The 12,977-nt window shown below is 36.1% G+C and overlaps 1 pseudogene; it reads right to left on the bottom strand.

The window, feature by feature from the left end:
* Nucleotides 1–9,835: 9,835 nt before the first annotated feature.
* On the bottom strand, nucleotides 9,836–10,567 carry LOC145139637 (secreted RxLR effector protein 161 pseudogene; annotated as a pseudogene).
* Nucleotides 10,568–12,977: the final 2,410 nt, after the last annotated feature.

The raw sequence follows: 12,977 nt of genomic DNA, 5'->3' as shown, positions 1-12,977 counted from the left end.
GGTTGAGCACTGTAATCCCGAGACGAAGCTCCGATGGTCTAGTTAGTATGAGTGTATGTGTGGGAATATGGAGATTAGGTTTTTGGTAAGAATAAAGCGATCCCTTCCCCTTGGAGGAGGAGGATCTCTTTTATATTTGTCTTCTTCTGAGCATGTTCCCAACAATATCCTTTGTCCCGTTTGGGCCGACAGGACATGGAGGATTCCCAATGGTGGATCATGCACCCCTAGTGGTCATCTGCTATTAGTGCAAAGAAGACAGAGGATAGTGCTCTTAGCGTTACACGTGTCGCCCTGGAAAGTGACCAAATGTGTTTTGCCTTATTATAGACTAGAGATAATCTTCTCGAATTGGACTTAGGTGCGAGAGTGCCAAGTACCAAGGTTCTAGTGTCATACCACGAGGGCGAGGGCACAGGTCAGGCACTAAGCCAGATAGCGACTGTTAACTAGGTCGCCCTAAAAATAGTCGTTATGTTAACTTTAACGTATTCCTAGAGGAATACATTAACAACTAGGTATTTCCGAAAGTTAGAGAGGGTGAAAAGGTATGGAATTTTAATTAGTTTATTCAAAAGTAGATAAATGGGAGAAAGCATGGGGGAAAAGCTTGTCTAAAGGTCTTAATGGTTAAAGACCTTTAGATTAAGTGTGAGCTATAACGTTACTAGTTACTTGCATCTTTGGTCACTCTTTGAGAGTGAAAAGCCAATAGAATCTCCATACACTCCCTCTTTTCTATTGCTTTGAACACTTGAAGATTTGTTGCTTGCATTGTGCTCTCTTTAAACCATACTTAGGCCTGGTTCAAAGCTTAAGAGTTTTATAAAAATAAATAGCATTCTACATCAAGTTAGGTCATTGTTGGTGTCTCTAATGTTCATCATTCTTCATCAACTTCCAAGCCTCCTTAGAGGAACCAAAGAAGTACAAAGGTTGTTATTTCTTCATCTCTTCCTTAGTTGGTGTTTAAATCTTTCTACAACTTGCAAGATGATCCTTAGTGGGTGTAAATTTTCTTTTTTTCTTATTTTGAAATCTCAAGTCTTCCGTTTGCCAAATTTTCTAGTTTATGAAACTAATTTTGAAATAAAACCCAACAATTGGTATCAATAGCCACCTTGAAAGTTTAGTTAGATTTTTGAAAATCTTAGTTTTGGAGAATAAGGATAACTTGTTTTTGTGTAAAAATAAATTCATACATATTTTCTTTGACAACATTTTAATTGTTATTTTTTGTGACAAAATTGACATGCATTTTTTGTCATGAACATGAGATGTAATCCATGTATGATAATCAAGTATGATATTGATTGAACTTCCTCTCTATAGCAAGGGTAGTAGGAATAAGTTATTCTTCTAGAAAGAATACATTATACGGATAACTATACACATTTAAAGCAAGACTTGTTATAAAAGGATTTTCTCATACTCATGTCATTGATTATTGTCCTTATCATACTCATGACATTGAGTATGATCAAAACTTTTTTCATAAGTAGCTATGATTAGATCAACATGGGTATTATTTACTATAAATTCATATTCTTAATATGAAATATAGCAAATAGATTTCAAGAAATACCGCTTTTCTTAACAGACCTCTACTCGAAGATATCTATATAGATTAGCCTGGAGGTTTTCTTAATCCATGTTATTCTAACAAAATGTGTAAAGCTTGAGATCCATGTGTGGATATAAAGCAAACATCTCAAGGCTGCAATCATCATTTTAATATAAAACTACAAGGTATGCTTTTATATCAAGATGAATAGAACATGTTTGTTTACAAAGAACTAGTGTGAGCATAGTGACATTCCTAATCTTGTATCAGTGATACATACTTAATCATAAGAAATTACATTCTGACCATGCCAATCCTTTTCACCTTGACTCAGAATGTGTTTCCAAAATGAAAGACTTAGGAAGGACAAGATATATTCTTGGAATGTAAAATCTATAAAGATAAATAAAATGAATGTTAAAAGTTTTATATCTTTATGCATACATTGACAATATCCTGAAGAGATCAAGATAAATGATTTTTTGGAAGAAACCTTAACATTGTCACATGGAACTAAATTTGAGCCAGCCTCAAAAGGAACCTAAGTTATAGGTTTGAACTAGCTAAAATGATTTATATTCGATTTGCTTGGCAAATGAATCTATCATTTATGCCATATTATGCATAAGACTTGGTATATGATCATGCTTTGAGCATATCATAATATACCAATTGAATACATGGTTAAGTCACTGGATGACTATATGAACATTCTAAGAGTACTTTACAAGAACTAAGATAATGGATATGAGATAATTAGTTTAGAATAAAATCTCCAGGTAAAGAGCTACATAAGATTCTGATTTCTAAGCAAATACAGATAATTATGAATTATAATTGGATTATGACTTCATTTTGGGATGAAGAGTAAGTTTAGTTGGAATGAGGTCCAAGCAAAACAAAATGACACAATCTACTACGAAATAAGAATACACTACTTTAGAAGTTGAAATCTAATATGATTGGATGAATGAGTTAATTGAAAAACTATGTTGATTTCTTCCATTCAAGGATCACATATAAATCTTTGTGAGTTCGAGAGTATACTTGATCAAGCTAAGAGACTCTATGTCACGAAAGAAAAACCAATCATATACTCCAAGACATTTAACTATACCTAGTGTAAAGTCAAATATGGAGATGATAGTATTCGCAGAAATTCACACAAATTAAGTTTAGTCGAACCCATTAATAAAGCCTTTCTCTGTTGCTTAGCGCATAGTCTTTTAAATTGTTAAAAAATTATCATTGCATGCATTCATTCCTGGTTTCATTAGGTTCTTTCATTTTGCTTCTTTGTTCCTTCTTGTTGCCTAATTTCATCTCGTGTTGTATATTTTTCTCTTATCATTTTAGGATAAGGAAGTACTAAGCCTGGGATATTTGTTAGGTGCACTTTATGCATCTTTTTGTACAACGTTTTTCCCATTTATGCATTAAAATTACTTGTAGAACTTTGCATTTGACTTACATTTTGGGAAAATATGTGTTTCTCGGTTGAAAGTATGATGATTTCATGTAATACGAGGATGGGAACACGCCTAGGGAGGTGAAAGGAGGTTATGGTGAAATTTTGAGAGCTATCGGATGAAAAGCAAGCACTTTGAAAAGTCAAAGTTGAGTTAACATGCATGGCTGATACACGGGTCTGTTATGGGTAGATTTGTTAACTTACTATTCTTATATCTTGAACTTGAACTAACATCCCGGACAAATCTAATCTTGGATTTATTTAGTATATTGGATTGCCATCGTTTCTCTAGTGGAATCTTATGCAAGGACTTAATACTTAATGGAAAAGAGTTAGACCAAGTTAATAGCACGTGCCAGCACTTAAAGAACGTTGAAGACCCTCGAGAAAGTCGGGTCAAGAGAAGTCCAAGGAGAATCCCAATATTCTTGGAATATTAGTCATTATTGTTGTGTATAAAAGACTAGATAATCATATGCACACTTGGGCATTCACTTCTCTTTCTTCTCTGATTTTCATGACACTTGAGCATGAACACCCTCTTTCTAAGATTAGCTAGCACGTATAACTGTTCTTTACAATTTAATATAATTTCTAAGGTAGGTGAGTTTATCACCTCCCGAGGTTTTATGCCGAATATCCAAAATGATTAAGGGATTTCCTCGTATATCATCGTGTTTTTGTTTTGATTTTACTTACTTGTGATTGTTTGATCGATTACCATACCTTTTCCACACCTGTTTGATCGTTAATCTATTTACATATCGAGTTATTAAGATATTATGTGGTATCTTGATACCATTTTTGAGTACTTTACAAACATATTACATCAAATCACTTGATAATCATTTTAACACTATTTTTGTCCCATTTACCTAACATATGCTTGTTTACAACTTAAAACGAATCAATTATATTCTACAGTTTTCCTAATATCATTATCTTCTTCCCATGATATTGGGCACTATCAAGATCTACGACACATTTTAAGATTTTTACCATTCTAGTTCATAAAATCACAATTTCAACATCACACCACAATTACCAATTTGGTTACGAAATTAGATTGTTAATTTTTTACCAAAACAGGGTCATGCCCCATATTTGGCCTTGAGGCTGACACAGGTCGCATCCAGTGAAGACGGTTAAGGATTTGAAGGCTGACACAAATCGTGTCACTTTACACTAAAATGACACGGGTCATGTCATGTGAAGACAAGCTTTTTTTGGCAATGAACTTTGGATGAAGACCCTTTTAAGGCAACACGCTTAACCCTCATCACGGTTATATGTACTTACAATAAAATGACATGGGTCGTGTCCTGCATATGACAACTTTTTAGTACTTTTTATTTTTAGCCTTATTTTGGGGACTGTGATCAATTGCACATATATTGACCACCAAAGAGCATCAGGATCCATACGATTTGGAAGCTTGTGGTTAGGGTTTAATCTTTATCATTTGGAAACATTATTTTGTCAGACTGCAAGTCGTATTTACGTACTATTCTATATTTATTGACATGTGTTCGTTTCAACCACGTATGGCTAAAACCCTAGCTTTCCAGTTCTATGTTTTGACTATGGTTTGCAAATCAATAATGTGATTTGATGTTTTCTTTGAATTCTATTTAGTGAATTTAGTTTTATGTTAAATTAAATTTTGGTTTGATTTTTATTCTTGTTGGCTATATGAATTAGGGTTAGATCATTCAAGTTATTTGATTTGCAAAACCTGTAATTGTTTTGTGAGTTGAAGCCAATAGCAAACACTTAATTGATTTTAAATGCGTGATTTTAATGTAAACCAAAATCACACATTCTTATGCTCTTGAACTCGAATATTGTTAAACCATTTCGTAATCTCCAATATTTGGCAAACACATGATATATAATTGTAACAAACTCATTCATATTTTAGAGTCCCTTTGTTCTTTTTACTTAACTCAATTCCTGAATTGATTACATATTTTAGAAATAGAGTAACATATCAAGATTATAAGATGCTTTAAACTCTCAGCTGGTCTCAATGGCAATCTAGATAACATCAAAATCTTTGGATTTTCAATCACACATGTGGAAGTAGAATCATTTCCCGAAGAATTAACTGCCGAATTGGGTTTCTCCCATTTACATATCTTGGTCTTCTTATTGGTGCGCCCATGGGTAGAACGACACAATAAGTTTCTTTAATTGGAAAATTATAATCCAAGCTCTATAGATGGAAAGTATATTCACTCTTATTTGGTGGTCTATTGACATTTTGTAAAACTGTACTAAGTAGTCTCGATTGTATTATTTGTTGTTTACAAAGCTCTAGCCATAGTAACTAAAAGTTTGCAGAATTTGAGAATAAGATTCTTTTAGGGAGGTAGTTTAGAAAAGAAAAAAATGGTTTGATTTGCATGAGACAATGTTATTATATTAAAGAACATGGTGGATTAGATATTGTCAATCTAAATACACAAAACTTTGCTCTTCTTGGTAACTGGTGGTGGAAATCTGGAGACTCTAGCAATAATGTTTGGAAGCATGTTATCAAAGTTGTACATGGTTCTAATGGTTGCCTTAATAATCCATTTAGGACCAACAAGACTTCCTCTTGTGCTGTCAAAAATCAATCTTCAGTTTCAAAAATATTTATAATTATATCATGATGCGAATGTGACTTCCTCTTGGTCTTAGACCATGGATAGTTCAAAAATCATTTTTATCCTCATTTAAAAAGTATCGTGATGGAAACTCTCTTTCTCACTATGGTTTTTTTGTGGCATTGGAACAATATGATCTCTTAGAGAGTTCGACATGGTTGGATACCAACCTTAAAAAATCTCTTCATGATTGTTATGGGTTCTTATACGAATGACAAAATATCTAAAACATGGCATGATGATGAACATCACATTTTATTTAATTTCATGTTCGTTAACAAAGCAAATATGACAAGAGTTTTAGTGTTGGTGAGATAGCTTGGTGTATAACCTTTCCTCGACTCCAAAGCTACTACAACATAGTCAAGGATCTACTGGACCAAATTACATGTCTGAGATGAAAATGCATCATATTTGATTTTCATTCGGATAGTATGGACATTTTCAAACTCAACAATCTAAAAAAAATAAACAAACGACGATGGAGAAGGAAGTACAACTACTCTCACACCTATGGAACTCTAATCCGATACTCGAATACAAAGTATATGTCTTTTCTAAATTTTGTTAATTATATCTTTTATCTTTAGACAAAACTACAAAAATGGTCTTTGTGGTATGCATTTTTTCAAGAAAAAAAATACATACCACTAAACTTTTGGATTTGTGGTCATTTTCACCAAGTTTGCTTACAATTTTGGTCATTTTGGTCAATGTCCAAACACAAAAGAGTATTATACCCTTAATATATTTATTTTTTATTTTTCTTTTAGTTTTTAAATTTATTATTATCAGATATAAAAAAGGCCCACCTACCACCCCATATCACTCTCTCCTTCTAAAATGCAAGTACGCCACACATCTTTTTTTCCCACTTTAATCGGGACATAAATAGCCACACTTCCACCCACCTCATCACCATGGCTCTCTTTCTATATTACATAACCACACACAAAACAAATTCATATATTTCTTATTTTCTAGTGTTTTGACACACAAATACAATCACAAATACAAGTAATCTCCTTTTCCTATCATTCAATTTGTTCTCACAAAATGACTGGTATTGTGACCACATAAGATCAACTAAAATTTCATCATTATTTGTAGGTTCATCGTATTGGGCGAGGATGACAATAGTGAGGACACAAAGGCACGGCAGATTGGTGTTCATATTAACGGCAGGGGATAAAACTTAAGAAATCGAATAAAAATCATCGATCTTTGTGTAAACCAAGGTTGTAAATCGATTCACTCATTAATGATATTCATTTTTGATACTCAGGAAATCGAATAACAAATCATGTGTGTATTTAAAACCCTTCATCGATCTTTGTTTTTGGTTATCATTTCAGAAAATTCGAAGGGGATGGGGGGGGGGTCTAGCCATGGTGAGTGGTGTCGGTTCTTGTCACCTCCAATGACAATAGGTGGTAGTGATTCTTTGCTAATGAGCAAAAGGATGTTGGTTTAAGGTATGAGAATGGAGAGGGTATATCTGAGGAAGGTGATGTAGGAGGGTGGTGACTCGTATGTATGTGTAAGAAAAAGGGGATGAGTGAGAATGTGAGTCCATTTTTATATTTAATAATAACTAGGTTTTGACCTGTCCGCGCGTTGCAGCGGGATGACCATATGACTTTTAGTAATTGCAAGACATGTGAATATAGCATAAACATCATATTTTAAACGTATGATAGTGGTTACGTGATACAAAAGTTGGTTGACATGTGAAATATAACACCATACATCATATTTTAACGGTAATATGCTGACTGTAGCTACAAAAATATTTTAGGACGTCATTCAAAAGGATGGATCATTGGTTAGCGTTGCAGTCGATCTGTAGTTCAACAAAAGCTAGGTATGTACATATGTTGGGGTATCCAAAAGATTTCGACATGCTGTTCTGCACCAAAATTTTAGGCACATATCACAAAGATTATAGATGAAATTGTAAGTACGAACTTTGTAAATTGGATTACCTTACATTCCATACTAATTTGGTTGTCGTGCCTTCTTGCTATCAGTGATGGCTGCGATGTGTTGGCTTATATGAATATCTAACGGTATGATGTAAAAATAAAGTAAAGTAAGAAATCATGTTTATATTTATACCTGGTGGAGGTGGTTGTATTCTTTTTGGTTTTGGGTCTGGTGTAAGTGAGGGTAGGTGGATGGATTTTCTTCCCGAACGATTGTCAATAAGTTGTGTTATCCTGTTCACAACAATTGTGTGGTCGGGATTCAGTGTTAAGTGGAAATGGTGTGGTATGCCTATTTGAGAGATAATCAGTGGTGGCAGTATCTTTGAGTCTATGTATCCATGCTTTACAACCATGTCTTCGCAGTTTATGTTCAACATTTCAGTCATAACTTCATTGAAGAATATGACATCAGAGGTTCCTGTTGCGTTGGTGATGGATGCATTTATGCAATACCTATATAGATCATATAAGAATTGTTATAGTATATCATCTTATTATAGGTATATATTTTTATAGGTTGATACTTACTTGAACTTTGGTTGTATGTCCTCATGGTCTTCACATACAAAATATGTTGAGGTGTCATCCTCTTGGTACAACTTCTTTGGGCATTTTGAGCAATGGACATAATACCATGTTCGGTGTGCATACAGCTCTTTGATTTGAGCCGTGCACATGACATGAGGTTGCTGCTATTTGAGAGAAGTTATGTAACACATGCATTGTAAAACATGAAATGGTGTGGTAAAACTTCAGATGTTTACCGTTTTGTTGTCTGAAATTTTTGTAAGAAGCTCGCGAATTGTGACTTTGTTGCCACTTGGGTCCAATTCTTTCAACCTTAATATAACGTGATTCTAAGATGATGATTTTTAGTGTATGATTATTCAAGAGTGGTACCTGTTAACATGTTCTATAGTTTGTGGGAATGTTGGGTTGATGAAAACAGTTGTTGTGTTTGTGGATTCAAGCTGCGGTAGGCTTGATTAAACATAGGTGTAAGTATGTGTCCGATACTATTTAACAGTGGTTACTTTACTTCGATATTTTTAGATGTACATACCCATGTACTCGGTGGCTGCTGTAGCTGTGATCGCAATGATATCTCCAGTTTTTATATTATCAGCTAGCAGATGTGTTGTTTCAGGCCAAAAGGTTATGTCAACCATTTTTCCGCTATTCATAAGTAAAAAAAGTTAGTATCTTAAGCGATTACGATTGGGTTTATTTTTTTTTTTGAAGTTTTAGCAACATAAAGAAGGTACCTTTCATCTTGGATGACCATTTTTCTTATTTTTTCCCTGTTTTTGTAGTTAGCTCGAAGTTTTTTTCGATTATGCCGATGTAACCTGCAAATGTTATTGTAAGATCAAAAGATCATTGTTAAGGATTGTAGTTATGATAAGTATTTTGTGTTTACCTGTAAGTAGCTTGGGATCTTGTCTTCGGGTCTCCAACATATTGTAACTGGCGAACTTGAAGTATTGGGTTGGTATATTGGTCTCAGGGATGGGGATAAATTCAACTTTTCTCCGATCTTTAGGGCTGCTTTGTGGTCTACAGCTGGCATGTATTTCCTTGACAGAATGCATACATATTTTGTCATTGTGTAGCATGATTGTACCTTGATTATTGAGTCGAAGTGTGCCTCATTATTTAGGTCAGCAATTGCTTCAATAGCATCACCCTACAATAAGCGATTTGATTGTCATTTAATCTTTTTTTTGCTTGCTAATGTTAAAGCACTGCGACCCCCTTTGTGAGCAGGTACCCATTCTCCCGAAGTTACGGGGCATATATATAATTTATGTTGGGGTTGAAACACACTTTTATTCAGAACTAGAACAAAAGAGAAGAGCTTACACGCTCAATATTACAAGAAAAAGAAACAACCCTCTAATACTCACTCTAAGTATTACACACTACACTCTCTGTTTGTGGTGTCTTACAACTGAGGTTAGAGCCTCTATTTATACTTAAACAAGCCTACAATTACTACTGCTACCATTTATTGTGTTCATTATGTGAACATACGAAGTTGCCATTTGAGTTCTTATTGTCAACAAAGGAGGCATTCATTTGTCAACAAAAGAGGGTGGTACAGCTACTCATGGCAGGTTCACACCCAAGTAGGTTTACACTCACATTCTCCCCCTTAAACCTAACTTGGCTCGAGATTCGTCACTCCGATCATGTTTCGCATTTCACCATGTTTCACGTATGCTAAAGCCTTTGTAAAGACGTCCGCCCGTTGATCCTTCGAGTTGACATATTCCACTATAATTTGCCCACGTTCAACACATTCTCGTATGAAGTGATAACGAATGTCAATGTGTTTGCTTCGACCATGAAACACAGGATTTTTCATCAATGCGATTGCTGACTTGTTATCGACATATAAGGTGATAGGCATAATATGATGTCCCGTGAGCTCCTTCACGAGATTAGCAAGCCAAATAGCTTGACATGCTGCTGTTGTAGCTGCCATGAACTCGGCTTCACACGTGGACAAAGCAACAGTCTTTTGCTTTTGGGATTGCCAAGTTATCGCATTCCTTCCCAGATAGAAAATCATTCCACTTGTGCTCTTGCTATCAACAGGGTCACCTCCAAGATCACTATCGGTAAAACCAACCAAATCTTCAATTTCACGACCTCTTCCATAGTTGATTCCATAATCAACGGTTCCTTTTACGTATCGCAAGATGTGTTTCACAACTTGGAAATACAAAGTGGTTGGTTCCTCCATGAAACGACTTGCAATTCCAACCGAAAATGACAGGTCTGGTCGAGTGTGAGTCAAGTATCTTAAACAACCTACCACTCGCCTATATTCAGTTGGATCAACTTTTTCACCATCTTCATCCTTCTTGACCTTCAACTTAGGTTCCATTGGTGACGTTGTCGGATTACAATCTAGCAACCCAAATTGCTCTAAAATTTTCTTTGTATAAGCCGTTTGTCGCAAAGATATTCCCCACTTCTTTTGCGAAACTTCGATTCCAAGTTAGTAAGAAAGTAATCCCAAGTCACTCATTTCGAATTCTTTCTTCATTTGTTCTTTGAATTCGACAACATCATTAGTGTTCGACCCGGTAATGATCAAGTCATCAACATAGACACCAACAATAAGAATTTTGTCTTTTGAGTTCCTTTTGTAAACAGTTGGGTCTTGTGAACTTTTTGTAAAACCAAGCCTTTTTAAGCTTTTATCCAAACGAATGTTCCAAGCTCGAGGAGCTTGTCGTAGACCATAAAGAGCTTTATGAAGCTTGAACACCTTATGACTGTTTGCTCTATCAACATAACCTTCTGGTTGGGTGACATAAACCTCCTCTTTGAGATCTCCATTGAGAAAAGCCGATTTGACATCGAGATGGTGGACAACCCACCCATGTTGAGCTGCTAAGGCAAGAATGAGCCTTACGGTGTCAAGTCGTGCTACCGGTGCAAAAACTTCATCAAAGTCGACTCCTTCCTTTTGTACAAATCCTTTTGCTACAAGTCGAGCTTTATGCTTCACCACTTTTCCCAAGTTGTCTTTCTTCACTTTAAACACCCATTTAAAACCGATTGCTTTGTGTCTGGGTGGCAAATCATTAAGTTGCCATGTCTTGTTCTTCTAGATTGCATCCAACTCTGTTTGCATAGCCTCTTGCCATGCCTTAGAGGTTACCGCCTCTTTAAAATTCAAGGGTTGATCCGCTGCAATCATCAACAATTCTCCGGGTTCAAGGAACACATTTTCGGTTTCAGAATAAATATCGGTTAACGAACGCAATCCCCTTGGCCCAATCTCACTAGAAGGGCTTTCCATATGGGGCGAGGTTGAAGAAAACGGGGCTGAGACAGGAGTATGTGGAGCTGGTTCAGGCTCGTCAAATTCAGCATATGGTTGTCCAACTTGGATAGCATCGATTCCTGGGCTGTTTGGTTGTTCTGGATTGATTTCGGGGTCATTTTGAGGTGTTTCGAGGTGTATTTGGGGTTGTGGTTCAATTATGTTAAAGGTCTTAGGAGTCGCCATCTCTTCTTCTTTGTTTTTGTACCAATTCCATTCTTCTTTTTCGTCAAAAACAACATCGCGACTAACTCGCAACTTTCGGTCTTGCGGATCAAACAAACGGTTGCCTTTAGTTCCATCTTCCACACCTAAATACACCATCTTCTTACTTCGATCATCAAGCTTCTTCAGGTGACCACCTACAAGTTTAGCAAAAGCAACACAACCAAAAACTTTTAGATGTTCAAGGTTGGGCTTTTTGCCAAACCACGTTTCATAAGGCGTCTTGTCGGGAAGTACTTTTGTTGGCAGGCGGTTGAGAAGATAAACTGCATGTCTAACCGCTTCTCCCCAAAACTCTCCCGGAACATTTCTACCTTTGAGCAGACTTCTTGCCATGTCCATAACGGTCCGATTTCGCCTTTCTACAACTCCGTTCTGTTGAGCCGAATATGGTGTTGTAAGATGCCTTTGAATACCATTTTCTTCACAAAATAATGAGAATTCTTTTGAAGTGAACTCTCCCCCTCGGTCCGTTCGAAGTGTCTTTATTTTATAACCCGAATTCTTTTCAACCATCAACTTGAACCGTTTGAAAGCGCTCAAGGCTTGAGACTTCTCCGATAGCATGTAAACCCACATCCACCGGCTAAAATCGTCTACAAAAAGGAGAAAATATTTACTCCCTCCAACAGACGTAGGTGTGATCGGACCACATAAGTCCGCATGAACAAGTTGTAGAGGTTTTTGAGCTCGAAAAACTGCATGATCCGGGAAAGGAATTCGGGTTTGTTTGGAAAGAACGCACCCTTCACATACTTGGTTTGGGTGCTCAATCTTTGGGACTCCGATTGCCATATTCTTTTCGGACAACTTCTTTAAGGCGAGAAAGTTAACATGACCGAGTCTAGAATGTCATATCCAAGCTGGTTCGTCTTTTGTTGCTAAAAGACAAGTCGGTCTACCGGTCCTTAAAGGAGTTTTATATAACCGGTTTGGGGATCGTTTAACTCTCAAAAGTAGAGTTTTGTTTCTGTCAAACAATGTCAGATCCGACCCATCCATTATGACCCGACTCCCTTCCTCCGTCATTTGTCCAAGACTAATAATATTGTTTTTTAGACTTGGAATGAAATATACCTCATTAAGGAGTCTTTGGTCGCCATTTTTGTTATCGAATAAAATCAACCCTTTTCCCAAAATAGCGACGGTCGAACCATCCCCAAATTTCACATGGCCCGTAACGTGCTCATCTAGTTCCCGAAACTTTGAGCGGTCTCCAGTCATGTGATTGCTAGCA

This window comes from Lactuca virosa, chromosome 9 (genome assembly GCF_052849685.1).
Source record: "Lactuca virosa cultivar CGN04683 chromosome 9, Lactuca_virosa_CGN04683_v6, whole genome shotgun sequence".
In the NCBI taxonomy this organism is placed as follows: domain Eukaryota; kingdom Viridiplantae; phylum Streptophyta; class Magnoliopsida; order Asterales; family Asteraceae; genus Lactuca; species Lactuca virosa.
The sequence above is the reverse complement of the archived record's forward strand: the minus strand, read 5'-3'. Positions and strand labels throughout refer to the sequence as shown.